The sequence below is a fragment of the Lycium barbarum genome, chromosome 10, assembly GCF_019175385.1.
Source record: "Lycium barbarum isolate Lr01 chromosome 10, ASM1917538v2, whole genome shotgun sequence".
NCBI lineage: Eukaryota > Viridiplantae > Streptophyta > Magnoliopsida > Solanales > Solanaceae > Lycium > Lycium barbarum.
Genome location: NC_083346.1, coordinates 105860771 through 105875021, shown reverse-complemented (window position 1 = coordinate 105875021; position 14251 = coordinate 105860771). Strand labels below are relative to the sequence as shown.

The 14251-nt window shown below is 35.4% G+C and overlaps 2 long non-coding RNA genes and 1 pseudogene across 2 annotated transcripts; all 3 read right to left on the bottom strand.

Annotated features, from left to right (window-relative positions):
- Positions 1–478: 478 nt before the first annotated feature.
- LOC132615944 (tropinone reductase 2-like) lies at positions 479–4496 on the bottom strand (annotated as a pseudogene).
- A 1201-nt stretch (positions 4497–5697) lies between these two features.
- LOC132614952 (uncharacterized) lies at positions 5698–8475 on the bottom strand. Its single transcript, XR_009572515.1, has 2 exons — positions 8421–8475; positions 5698–6960 (listed from the first exon to the last, which is right to left on the bottom strand). It is a non-coding gene; the product is annotated as an uncharacterized LOC132614952 (long non-coding RNA).
- A 2361-nt stretch (positions 8476–10836) lies between these two features.
- Positions 10837–13868, bottom strand: LOC132615156 (uncharacterized). The gene is made up of 3 exons (XR_009572597.1): positions 13522–13868; positions 12527–12577; positions 10837–11083 (listed from the first exon to the last, which is right to left on the bottom strand). It is a non-coding gene; the product is annotated as an uncharacterized LOC132615156 (long non-coding RNA).
- Between the last annotated feature and the right edge of the window lie 383 nt (positions 13869–14251).

The window sequence follows — 14251 nt, the reverse complement described above, 5'->3', positions numbered from 1 at the left end:
CAATTTATTGACGAGCTGAAAAGGGAATTTAGTAGTGGATCATATGGTCAGATCGTCATCGACTCAGGTGTTTCTCCAGATAACACAATTGTTAAGGAGCTAAGATAAAGGGGGAGTCTGGAAACTCAAGAATTTGAAGTTCATCATGAAGATGATACACGTGGTTCGCAAAGGCCAAAAAGAAATGGTGGAAAGTCTGTCCGCTACAGAAATGAAATTTTATCAAGACGTATTCATGTTTCTTTGGAGGCCCAATTATTAGCGGAAAACCATCATCATTTGAAGAAGGAAGAAGTGTCGGGAAAACATTGCTGAGATCTTCACCAAGGCACGTCCAAAAGCTTCGTCTGAGTTCTTCCGAGACAAGTTCAGGATAGCTTCCAAAAAATTACTTTAAGGGGGAGTGTGAAAAATTAAAGTTAATTTTTTGGAAGAATAAATATCATAGATATTTAGAAGAGTTTCTAGAAAGCTATAATGTAATATCTTTGATATATATTGTATTTAGGAAATGTCTAGAAATTCTAGACACTTAAATATTTGTAGTTGAGGATAGAATTATCTATATCTAGAATAATATCAAGATATTCTAGAGTAGTGGTAGGAGATAAAGATAACTAGATTTTTCTAATGGATGTATCTAGAAGAATTTCTAGAACCATCCCTACACAAGTATAAATAGGGGCGGCCTTAGTCATTTGTAATCAACCCATAAAAAATCCAATTGTAAGTCATTCAAGCTAATTCAAAAGAGTCTTCTTCCATTACAAAGTTCTCCTTTCCAAAGCTTCCTCTTCTTTAGTTGAATCTTCCAATCTTAGTTAACAATCTTGGGCTAGCAGAAGGTCTCCCCAATTTACTTTTGTTCTGCTATATTTCTCTACATCATTATTCTTTGACAAAAAGCCATCTTCCCTTTCGCAAAAAGTCAACTTGAAATTCTTTTTCGGAATTATTCCACCACTAATAAAGTAGATTACTTTGAATAGTTGAATGACTTGGTCTCTCCAGCCGAAATAGGAAGTTCAATTCCTTCCCTTATTTGATAATTTACAAAAGTAAAGGCAAATTGAAGGATGATTAAAAACCACCATTAGCCATAAAGCCACCATCAACATATATAATTTGGCCTGTGACATATGAAGCAGCAGGAAAACAGAGAAACGCAACCACTGCTGCAAGTTCTTTGGGCTCTCCCATTCGACGGAGCGCACATCTATCAATCAACTTATCCAAGTTTTCTTTTTGCTCTGGATCTTGCTGCAACAAACAAATCTAATTAAGAATTAGAAAGTTTTATTAACTTATATACATTGATCGTGCAAATAATTATATATATATATATAATTTAATTAGTTATAACATGTTCTATTACTTAATTTTTCAAGTTACTGATAGCCTGTTTAATTTGGCCAAGCTTCTGGAAAGCTAAAAGTATTTTTTTGAAAAACAAAATATGCAATATTAGAAAGCTTAGATGTTTGGTCAAGTTTTTAGGGAAAAATGATAAGTGATTTTGAATAGTAACAGAAGTATTTTTTTAGAAGCTAGAAAATATAGTTTTTCCCATAAGCACTTTTAGAATATTAGCCAAGCACAAAGTACTATTCTAATATTCTCAAAAAGTGTTTTTCAAATTGATTGGTCAAACACAAGTTGCTATTCTCCAAAAATAATTTTTTAAAGTATTTGTAACATACCACTTTTAAATAAGCATATTTTTAAAGTTTAGCAAAAAAATACTGTAAATCTAAGAAACACTAATTAAGTGGATGATATTTACTATTGTCATTTCGACAAGAGAAGTTGCAATAACCCCTGGTCCAACACCGTTGACACGAATATGGTCCTTTGCCCACTCAAACGCCTAAGCATCTTGTGAGTTGATCCATTGCTCCTATTGCCAATAAATTAAATTAGTTAATTAACCCAAAGTATTAGCAATATGCAAAATTCTTGATTCCTTTTTTTTTTTTCTTAACTGAAAATTTCACAAAACATATCCCTCTGATCCAATTTATTTGGTACCGTTTAGATTTTGCCATTCAATTTCTTTTTTATTTTGACCTTGATTTCGGCCATAATCTTTAAATTTTTTGAAATAAAATTCACATATTTGAAAATTATGTAAAAAAATACTACAAGTCTCAATAATTAACAATTTAAAATGTTTACCTAACATGTAAAAAGTAGAGGTGAACAAAACTCGTTTGACTTTTGAAATCTGAAAGGTGCCACATCAATCGAAACGAAATGAGTAATACATCCATTACCTTTGGTTGCTCCATAAACTGCCTCATATGGAAGTGCAGAAGCACCAGAAATAGAAGAAATAAAGACAACATTTCCCCTTTCTGATGCCTTTAATAAGGGATGTGCAAGTACAGACAAATGGTAAGCAGCCTCAAAGTTGATGCTCATGATCAGAGAGTAATCTTCCATAGTGTAATCTTTAGCTTCTTTGTATATGACAATACCAGCATTATTTACCTACGGAGAAAAACAAATTGAAAAAAAAAATGGTCAAGATGCCACATCTTTCTCTAAAGGGAAAAGGGTGAAATATAGCCCTCTACTTTAGTTTATTGGTTAACTTTGCCCTCCGTTAGCTAAAGTAGTCAAATATACCCCTCACGTTACAAAGTGGGGCCAAATATACCCCTACCGTTAGAAAAGTTTCAATAATACTCCTCATTTCTAACATATTCCTACATAAGCAAATCTAATTATTGGAATTGGTGACATGGACACCTCGTGACATTTAACTTATTCTATGTGGTGCCTACGTGACAATTTTTTAAAAAACAAGCTAGAAAATTGATTTTTTTTAAAACAAACATGAAAAAAAGTGGCTTTTATTAAAAATCTAAAAAAAATTTTGTTTTAATAAAACCCTTTTTTAAAATATATTCTCGAAAATTGGATATTTTAGTTAAAAAATATGAAAAATGATTTTTTTTTAAATCTAGAAAACTGTAAAGTATTTTTTTTTTAAAAAAAAAGGTTCCTAATTTTTTAAAAAAAATCTGGATTAATTTTTAAAAAATTTGAAAAATTGATTTAAAAAAATCATTTCCAATTTTCCAGATTTTTTTTAAGAAGCGGGTTTTATGAAATAAAATAAAAATCATATTTTTAATAAAAGCCATTTTTAACAGATTTCTTTTTAGAAAATCAATTTTCTAGAGTGTTTTAAAAAAAAATTGTCACGTAGGCACCACATAGAATAAGTTAAATGCCATGTGGCGTCTATGTCACACAGTTCCAATGATTAGACTTGTTTATGTGGAAATATGTTAGAAATGAGGGGTATTTTTGAAACTTTGCTAACGGTAGAGATATATTTGGCCCAACTTGTAACGGGAGGGGTATATTTGACTATTTTGGCTAACGGAGGACAAAGTTGGCTAATAAACTAAAGTAGAGGGGTATATTTTACCCTTTTTTCCCTTCTCTAAAAGCAGAGTGCATGTTTTGATGATCCGTAAACCGTCCTTAACGAGTGATCGTCTCATGTTTGAACTTGATGAATCATTTTTGTGCTGATTTGTTATCAACCCCACTTCCGGGCCCCATATGGTATAATGAAAAACTCAAACTTGTTATCCATTGATGAATGAAAAATTGCATATACTATAATTTCTAATTGGCCATGTTCGACACTTCGACTTAAGATAGAAATTGGCTTGAGCAGCAGCCATTAAGAAAAGCGTATAAAATTTGATGCTCCCTCCGTCCCAATTTACATAAAAGGTGTTTGATTAGACACCCAAAAAGTTAAAAAGAAAAAGTCAAAAAAAAGCAAGTATTGAACTAATAAAAGGATTGAAACATAACCTAAATACAAGAAAAAATAAAAAGAGATGTGTCTGCCCTCCTATAAAAAGACTGAAACATAAGCTAAAACAAGAAGATCTTCATCGAAAGCTCCAGTATTCTAATGGTGAGAAAGTATGAAATTCGATCGAAAATCTCATTATCTATTAGGTGGGCCAAAGATTTCTTATAGTTTAAAACATGTCATATATACTTCTGTGACTACAGAGTAAATTAAACAAAAATAAAGTTAACTTATTTTTTTATATATAGCAAAACCAATCACATTCTTTTGGGGAAAGAAAGAAAAAAAAATGTGTTACATAAATTGAGACAGACTGGATTGGATTAATTAGTGAACTATACCGTTAGAAATGCATCAAACTTACCAAAATATTGAGCTTGCCATCGAAATAATTGGCGACAGTCTTCATAAACTCCTCTCGTTCAGTTCTTGATGATAAATCACAAACAGATGCTTCAACTTTAAAACCTTTACTTCTCCATTGAGTCAAGCACTCATTAAGCTCCTTTTGATTACGTGAAAATGTATAAACTGATGCTCCAAGACCTGTTGCCAAAGAATTTAGTTTTGTTGTCATAGTATTGATTATTGTTGCAAAGAGTACTTTTGGCAACAACAAAAGTTCATGCAACAAAATTTGTTTTTTGTTGCCAAAAGTACTTTTTGCAACAATAATCAATCTATGGCTACAAAAAAAATTTTGTTGCCAAATATATTTTTTCTTGTAGTGAGAGTTACCAAATATAGAAAAGATTCTCTTTTAAATAGACTAAAAAGGAAACTAAAATACTGAAATTGAAAAGAAGGAAGTACTAAGAAAAAGGTAAGTCACCTTTTCCTCCTCCAAGAATTGCATGCATGGGTCTTTGACGAGCAAATAATCTTTTGGGAGGTTGCTGAATATGAAGGGCGGGGATCATCAGAATCAGAAGAATAGATCGGCATTTTTTATTATAACTTTGAGGGACAAATGATGTTGTACAAGTTGTTAATAATAATGGTAGATACAGATGATGATGAGAGTTCATTAGAACAGTAGGGTTTTTATAAGTAGTTGCAATTCAAAAGCTAATTGGTTGCTAGCTAAGAGAACCGATACAAGCAAAGAAAGGAATGGCTTTAGCTTTGCATGGAATATTTGCTTTACATCATGAAACCTTTCCCTTCTCTTATGGAGCATACTCTTTATAATTGGAAGATTATTACTTTTTTTTATTTTTTATTCCCCCCCCCCCCCCCCACACCATTTAGGAGGATTTATAGTGTTTTCACACTTCCCCTCCAATGTGACTCGAATCCAGGACTTACCGGTCGTGGGTGGAGGTGCTTAACCACTGAGCCATCCCTCACTTGTCTGGAAGATTATTACTTAATCCCCTAATCCATGTGATGGTTGCCTCGAAAGTTTGCAAGTTGAACGATTTATATGTAAAAGTTGGTTTTTTCTTTCTTTGCTGTGATTTTTGTTTTCCCTGAATATATTAATCTTGACTTAATTTTTTTTAAGTCGCTTCTGAATATGATTACATCTTCTAAATTGCAAAAACATACTAAGAGCCAGTTTGGATTAGCCGGAAAAAAGGAACTTTTAAGCATAAGTGCTTAAATTACTTTTTAAGTGCTGAAAGTTATTTTATAAATAAGCAGTTATGTGTTCGGATAAAAGTGCTTAAAGGGTTTTTAGAGGTAAGGTGTCACGCCCCGAATCATGGCCTGGGCGAAACACGGCACTCGGTGCCTTACTGCATGTGACCGAGCGAACCACATGGCTTGCTGAATCATCATGAGGCATAACATGAGCGGAATATAACGTGAATGCATGATGAGCCTTTATAAAACGTAGTAAGTCATATTACTTAATAAAAATACTTGTTTAAACATGAGTGCGAAAATAACATGAATGAGCCAAAATGGCTATACTACCCCGAATGTCTGACATAACATAACTGACTTGTCTAGTCTATGAAACCTCTATCATGAGTCTGACTGGAAAACATACTTACTGGGACAAGGCCCCCAGCATACCTTAGATGCATAACTAATCATAAAACAAAAGTTGACTAAACCCCGAATGGATGGGGCACACCAATAAGCTGATACGAATGCTGTCCTACTGAGCAGATGTGTCGTCCTGTATATCAGTACCTGCATCGTGAAATGCAGGGCCCCCGGGCAATAGAAAGGGGACGTCAACACTTAGAATGTACTGGTATGTAAAGCAACTGAATGAAATAAAATGGGATATGAAATAATAATGATAGGAACTGAAACCTGGTCATGAACATGAATACATACATATATATAAAACATGGTAAAAATATCATAAGTAGGGAGAGCAATAACTTATAACCGATCCATGGTCTGGTGCTTGCGTCCCGCCAGCAGAACACTCAGTCCTTGCCAGGAAACATGAGATTTAATAAAATATGAAAGGATCCAGTCATTATGAGAGATCGTCCGGGACATGGGTAGAGCGATCCTCATCCTACGGTGGCTACGTAGTTTCAGGCTATCTGAAGCTTTCCTCGGTAATTAAAGCAACTCCCAAAATCATGAACATGTAAAATAAGTGGCACTTGCTGCCCATGGTTTTCATGAATATAACTTGCTTGTACATGGATATCATAAATTATAGCTTGCTTGCATTAACTTGTAAAACATGTATAGTATTTTCTTGAAAATAGTATAATATATCATAAACTAGCATGCATGAACCCATGGAATGAGATATATTGTCACGACCCGACTAGGGGCCGTGACGAGTACCCGATACTTGTACCGAGCACCCCTTATCTATCGTATTACCTGTACCTCTTAGCAAGCCGTGTAAACCGAGCCATTTTTTTCCTTGAACATAAACTAATAAACTCCGTTATTACCTTGTACAACAATATTAACATGCCAAAACACTATACATATATCTGTACCTGACTGACTGTACGTATCTGTCTACGAGCCTCTAGACATAGTACACTTATACATAGAAAGGGCCGGGGTGCTACCAAGCCCGAATGTATATGCATAAAATAGTACCGCTGGAGTGAGGCTCCGGAACAACTGGAGCGCTGTCAAGTACGGCTGGTAGAGCTTCTAAGGATCACGTCCACCTGTCTGCTGACCTGCGCGGCATGAAACGCAGCGTCCACAAGAAGGGACGTCAGTACGAATAGTGTACCGAGTATGTAAGGCATGGAAGACAATGCAAGCAATAACATAGAGTGCGATTAATAATATCATGGAGTCACAGGACATATAACGAGGCAAGAAAGTAACCTGTACATAGGAAGGCCCCTTTTTGGGCGGCTATCATGCATGGCTTGTCTTTCCCTTTTAAAAACGTTTCCCCTCCATGAACGTAGAAAATAGAACTTATATTATGTCGTATCTTGTCGTATCGTGTCCTATCGTGCCCTATCGTATCCTATCGTGGCATATCAGGTCGTATCCTATCGTGTCTTATCATGGCATATTATATCGTGTAATGTCATGTCTTACTACAGCATGTCGTGTCGTGTTATATCATGTCAATGTCATAGTATAGTGTGTCATAGTGTATCATGCCATAGCGTAACTTGTCATATCATAGCATAGCTTATCATATCATAGCATAGCTTGTCGTAGCGTATCATATCATGGCATAGCGTATCATATCATAGCTTAGCTTTCCGTTGAAAATATTTTCTTGTTCATATATATATAAAAATAGAACATGTCATATTGCCGAGGCGTCGGCAGCCGATCCATTTAGCCATAAATACACATCCCGCGTCCGGGCATCCCGCGTCCGGGACGATATCATGTCATGTAATGCCAACTGATCAGGTGGATATGCGTGTATAACGCTCTGCCCTTATTCCCATCTTCCCCGTATACATATGCATACATCATGTACATATATCAGCGTCTATAGCGCTCTGAATCTTTTATCATATACATATACTGGTATCATGTACGTATATCAACGACTATAGCGCTCTGGATCTTTTATCATATACATATACATGTATCATATACATATATCAGCGTCTATAGCGCTCTGGATCTTTCATCGTATACATATACGTATATCATGTACATATTTTATAAGCATATATATATATATATCTTATATACATATACATGTCTTATATACTTTTACATATCTTATATACATATACATATTTTATATACATATACATATTTCCATTAGAATGGTACAGTACTTATCGTTTGATAATTGGAACGAGGATCAAAAGTTTCCTTTGGATTCTACTCCCAAAATAAGTCAAACGGAGCAATAGGGAAAATCCGGGGACAATGGGCCCACCTCGGGTCAAATGAGGCGGCGTACCAAATTTACGTACATTATATTTCATGACGTCACTTGTGAGGGTTTTAAGGTAGTCGGGTCATATTTATGCCAGTTCTAGATGTTTAGGAAGTTTCTCCAATATTTTACACAATTTCTAATTCAATTCTACTGAATGAAAAAGGGGAAACTTTAAGTGCGGATTCCGGGAAATAGAGTTGTCCCCGAGGCTCGTACCCAACTTATTACGTTTAAGACATGCCATAGAAGGAAAGGTGAAGCCTTACATACCTTTTCCGCTTCATACACGTCTCCAAAATCAGGTTTCAAGTTCGCCAAAATCTACAATTTGGTCACAATTACCAAATGTTAATTGTAAGGCTTTAAGATTTCAATCTTAACCAATACTTGTCTACAAAAATTTGGGCAGCATCTCCCCTATAAATACACCATCCTCAAAATTCAACTTAGCCAATTTTTAATCAACAACAATCCGGGAATTCAACCCGGCCAAACTATCAACACAATGACAACAACCATGACTACAAAACACAATATAACACAACTAGTCTTCTTTCCAACATAATGCAATAGCTTTCATTCCAACTTCACATTTCCAAACCAATCTCAATGTTTTTACATTCATTACTAATGAAGATCATTACAATATAATTCGGAAGCATTTCATATCGTTTCTACCAAATATTCACAAGATATACAAAATATACAAACTTTCCACCAAAATCATAATTCATCCAAAACTTCTAATCTTCAATCTACATATTCATAACATATTTCCATCTTCCAATTTCATCAACCATAATCATAATTTGCACCTTAATAATTTCATTTTCATAATTACATAAATCTACCATAAAATCACAAAACTTCTCATAACCACTTAACAACCAATCTTTCATGCCAATATGGACTATTATCCTTCCAAATTCACCAACTAACATAATAATTCACATTTAAAACTCCACTTCTATAATTACATAAAAACTTCATTAAAATCACATAATTTCCTATAACTATTTCCAATAATTTTCCATGCCAACTTGAACCATTTTCTTCCATTTCCAATATAAATTTCACCATAACCACAACTAGAATACAACATAAAATTCAACTCATATTATTTATACAACAATATACATATATGTCCACTTACATATATGCACACCCACTTCGTAAACTTCCATATTTCCATAAATTCTACTCATTTCTACATACTACAACATAAACCAACCTTCATAACATAATAAAAAGGGATTAATTCTTACCTTTTTCTACAATCTTTTTCACTTGACCAAGTTGTCAACTTGAAGAAACAAGTGCTCTTTCTTCCAAAATAATTACACCAAGTTGTAAAGGACCCTTGAATTAGTAGGAATACCACAAGAAAATAATTTTTGGGAGAAGATTTTAAGGGGTGAATTTTCTTGGGTCATGGCCGTGTATGGCCTTCTAATTTGCTCTTCTTGTTGCTTTGTTTTTCTCTTCTATGTTTCAAGAACTTTCTAATGGATAAATGACCCTTATATTCATTTTAGCACATGGGAAATATTAGAATCATGGTTTGGGCCTTAGGCTTGGCCGGCCACCCTTCTCTCTTTGGGCCTTAATTCGTTTTTATTTTTTTTGGGCCAACTCGGTTGATCCCGAGTTGGGCCTAGCCCACTGACCTTTCGACCTTAAAACGTCCATATCTCCTTGCACCGATGTCACCTGGGAACCCACGACCTATGGTTGGAAACCTAATTCAATTATCTACAACTTCTATTTCTTGGTATTTTCCAAATTCCAAACTTATAATACCGTTTTTTCCCCTAGAAGTCAGATCACCCGAAAACGTTTTCTTAAAAATATTCGTTTGGAGGACTTCCACTTTGATTTGGCCCAAGGGTCCTTCTTGAGTTGTGTTTAACTTTACATATGTGATTCATATGACTTTTCAGATGTCCAAAAAAAATCTCGATGTGTGGGCCCCACCTCAGCTTACAAATAATCCGACGTAAAAAAAATACGGGATATAACATCCTCCCCCCCCCCCCCCCCTTTAAAACATTCGTCCTCGAATGTTCAACTGATCTTATGGGGTGTCATAATACTTCGGGAGGGTTCCTTTTTTTTTGTCCTTTTCCTCATGCCCATTCCTTATCTTTTACCCTATTTTCCTTTATCATCCTTACTATTCAGAATCTGTACGCGACAAATATCAACAATATCAACAATACCTTACAAAGCATACAGCTATATAACACATTCCAGCCATTCTGGACTTTCAATTTTTAGATAACAAAACAAATACTTCAAAACTTACCTTTATGACTTTCCATGTCAGCCCTTACCTTCTCCCGTCGTATGTAAAGCTCATATAAGGAATTTCATTTTCCTATAACTCAGCTCTATCGCATGATCTAAGATACCAAGAAGGTCAACAATCCCTATATGCCCCGCAGCCTCCTGTTTATAAATGTGGCGCGCTACACACCCATAAACAGGACTCTACTGGACACGGCTCGTAGACAAACCCCTAGGACCGAACTGCTCTGATACCACTTCTGTCACGACCCGACTAGGGGCCGTGACGAGTACCTGATACTTGTACCGAGCACCCCTTATCTATCGTATTACCTGTACCTCTTAGCAAGTCGTGTAAACCGAGCCATTTTTTTCCTTGAACATAAACTAATAAACTCCGTTATTACCTTGTACAACAATATTAACATGCCAAAACACTATACATATATCTGTACCTGACTGACTGTACGTATCTGTCTACGAGCCTCTAGACATAGTACACTTATACATAGAAAGGGCCGGGGTGCTACCAAGCCCGAATGTATATGCATAAAATAGTACCGCTGGAGTGAGGCTCCGGAACAACTGGAGCGCTGTCAAGTACGGCTGGTAGAGCTTCTAAGGATCACGTCCACCTGTCTGCTGACCTGCGCGGCATGAAACGCAGCGTCCACAAGAAGGGACGTCAGTACGAATAGTGTACCGAGTATGTAAGGCATGGAAGACAATGCAAGCAATAACATAGAGTGCGATTAATAATATCATGGAGTCACAGGACATATAACGAGGCAAGAAAGTAACCTGTACATAGGAAGGCCCCTTTTTGGGCGGCTATCATGCATGGCTTGTCTTTCCCTTTTAAAAACGTTTCCCCTCCATGAACGTAGAAAATAGAACTTATATTATGTCGTATCTTGTCGTATCGTGTCCTATCGTGCCCTATCGTATCCTATCGTGGCATATCAGGTCGTATCCTATCGTGTCTTATCATGGCATATTATATCGTGTAATGTCATGTCTTACTGCAGCATGTCGTGTCGTGTTATATCATGTCAATGTCATAGTATAGTGTGTCATAGTGTATCATGCCATAGCGTAACTTGTCATATCATAGCATAGCTTATCATATCATAGCATAGCTTGTCGTAGCGTATCATATCATGGCATAGCGTATCATATCATAGCTTAGCTTTCCGTTGAAAATCTTTTCTTGTTCATATATATATAAAAATAGAACATGTCATATTGCTGAGGCGTCGGCAGCCGATCCATTTAGCCATAAATACACATCCCGCGTCCGGGACGATATCATGTCATGTAATGCCAACTGATCAGGTGGATATGCGTGTATAACGCTCTGCCCTTATTCCCATCTTCCCCGTATACATATGCATACATCATGTACATATATCAGCGTCTATAGCGCTCTGAATCTTTTATCATATACATACACTGGTATCATGTACGTATATCAGCGACTATAGCGCTCTGGATCTTTTATCATATACATATACATGTATCATATACATATATCAGCGTCTATAGCGCTCTGGATCTTTCATCGTATACATATACGTATATCATGTACATATTTTATAAGCATATATATATATATCTTATATACATATACATGTCTTATATACTTTTACATATCTTATATACATATACATATTTTATATACATATACATATTTCCATTAGAATGGTACAGTACTTATCGTTTGATAATTGGAACGAGGATCAAAAGTTTCCTTTGGATTCTACTCCCAAAATAAGTCAAACGGAGCAATAGGGAAAATCCGGGGACAATGGGCCCACCTCGGGTCAAATGAGGCGGCGTACCAAATTTACGTACATTATATTTCATGACGTCACTTGTGAGGGTTTTAAGGTAGTCGGGTCATATTTATGCCAGTTCTAGATGTTTAGGAAGTTTCTCCAATATTTTACACAATTTCTAATTCAATTCTACTGAATGAAATAGGGGAAACTTTAAGTGCGGATTCCGGGAAATAGAGTTGTCCCCGAGGCTCGTACCCAACTTATTACGTTTAAGACATGCCATAGAAGGAAAGGTGAAGCCTTACATACCTTTTCCGCTTCATACACGTCTCCAAAATCAAGTTTCAAGTTCGCCAAAATCTACAATTTGGTCACAATTACCAAATGTTAATTGTAAGGCTTTAAGATTTCAATCTTAACCAATACTTGTCTACAAAAATTTGGGCAGCATCTCCCCTATAAATACACCATCCTCAAAATTCAACTTAGCCAATTTTTAATCAACAACAATCCGGGAATTCAACCCGGCCAAACTATCAACACAATGACAACAACCATGACTACAAAACACAATATAACACAACTAGTCTTCTTTCCAACATAATGCAATAGCTTTCATTCCAACTTCACATTTCCAAACCAATCTCAATGTTTTTACATTCATTACTAATGAAGATCATTACAATATAATTCGGAAGCATTTCATATCGTTTCTACCAAATATTCACAAGATATACAAAATATACAAACTTTCCACCAAAACCATAATCCATCCAAAACTTCTAATCTTCAATCTACATATTCATAACATATTTCCATCTTCCAATTTCATCAACCATAATCATAATTTGCACCTTAATAATTTCATTTTCATAATTACATAAATCTACCATAAAATCACAAAACTTCTCATAACCACTTAACAACCAATCTTTCATGCCAATATGGACTATTATCCTTCCAAATTCACCAACTAACATAATAATTCACATTTAAAACTCCACTTCTATAATTACATAAAAACTTCATTAAAATCACATAATTTCCTATAACTATTTCCAATAATTTTCCATGCCAACTTGAACCATTTTCTTCCATTTCCAATATAAATTTCACCATAACCACAACTAGAATACAACATAAAATTCAACTCATATTATTTATACAACAATATACATATATGTCCACTTACATATATGCACACCCACTTTGTAAACTTCCATATTTCCATAAATTCTACTCATTTCTACATACTACAACATAAACCAACCTTCATAACATAATAAAAAGGGATTAATTCTTACCTTTTTCTACAATCTTTTTCACTTGACCAAGTTGTCAACTTGAAGAAACAAGTGCTCTTTCTTCCAAAATAATTACACCAAGTTGTAAAGGACCCTTGAATTAGTAGGAATACCACAAGAAAATAATTTTTGGGAGAAGATTTTAAGGGGTGAATTTTCTTGGGTCATGGCCGTGTATGGCCTTCTAATTTGCTCTTCTTGTTGCTTTGTTTTTCTCTTCTATGTTTCAAGAACTTTCTAATGGATAAATGACCCTTATATTCATTTTAGCACATGGGAAATATTAGAATCATGGTTTGGGCCTTAGGCTTGGCCGGCCACCCTTCTCTCTTTGGGCCTTAATTCGTTTTTATTTTTTTTGGGCCAACTCGGTTGATCCCGAGTTGGGCCTAGCCCGCTGACCTTTCGTCCTTAAAACGTCCATATCTCCTTGCACCGATGTCACCTGGGAACCCACGACCTATGGTTGGAAACCTAATTCAATTATCTACAACTTCTATTTCTTGGTATTTTCCAAATTCCAAACTTATAATACCGTTTTTGCCCCTAGAAGTCAGATCACCCGAAAACGTTTTCTTAAAAATATTCGTTTGGAGGACTTCCACTTTGATTTGGCCCAAGGGTCCTTCTTGAGTTGTGTTTAACTTCACATATGTGATTCATATGACTTTTCAGATGTCCAAAAAAAATCTCGATGTGTGGGCCCCACCTCAGCTTACAAATAATCCGA